We start from the raw sequence: 732 nt of genomic DNA on the forward strand, positions 1-732 counted from the left end.
CCCTGGGACCGTGCATCTCACCCCAGGACCGTGCACCTCACCCTGGGGCTGCGCATCTCACCCTGGGGTTGTGCCTCTCATCCTGGGACCATACATCTCACCCCAGGACCATGCATCCTACCCCGGGACCATGCATCTTGCCCCAGGACCATGCATCTCACCCCAGGACCATGAATCTCATCCCAGGACCATGCATCTCACCCATGGGCCATGTATCTTGCCCCAGGACCATGCATCCCACCCTGGGACCATGCATCTCGCTCTGGGGCTGTGCATCTCACCATGGGACCATGCATCTTACCCTGGGACCATGCATCTCACCCCAGGACCATGCATCTCACCCATGGGCCATGCATCTTGCCCCAGGACCATGGATCTCGCTCTGGGACCATATATCTCACCCCAGGACCATGAATCTCATCCCAGGACCATGCATCTTGCCCCAGGACCATGCATCCCACCCATGGGCCATGCATCTTGCCCCAGGACCATGCATCTCACCCCAGGACCATGCATCTTGCCCTAGGACCATGCATCTCGCTCTGGGACCATACATCTCACTCTAGGGCTGTGCATCTTTCCCCAGGACCATGCATCTCACCCACGGGCCGTGCGTCTCCTCCGTGGGCCGTGCATCTTGCTGTAGGGCCATGCATCTCACCCTGGAGATGTGCATCTTGCCCTTGGGCCATGTATCTCACCATGGGACCATGCATCTTGCCATGGGGCCAT

Source organism: Apteryx rowi, unplaced genomic scaffold (genome assembly GCF_003343035.1).
Source record: "Apteryx rowi isolate R43461 unplaced genomic scaffold, aptRow1 scaffold_33, whole genome shotgun sequence".
NCBI classification, from domain to species: domain Eukaryota; kingdom Metazoa; phylum Chordata; class Aves; order Apterygiformes; family Apterygidae; genus Apteryx; species Apteryx rowi.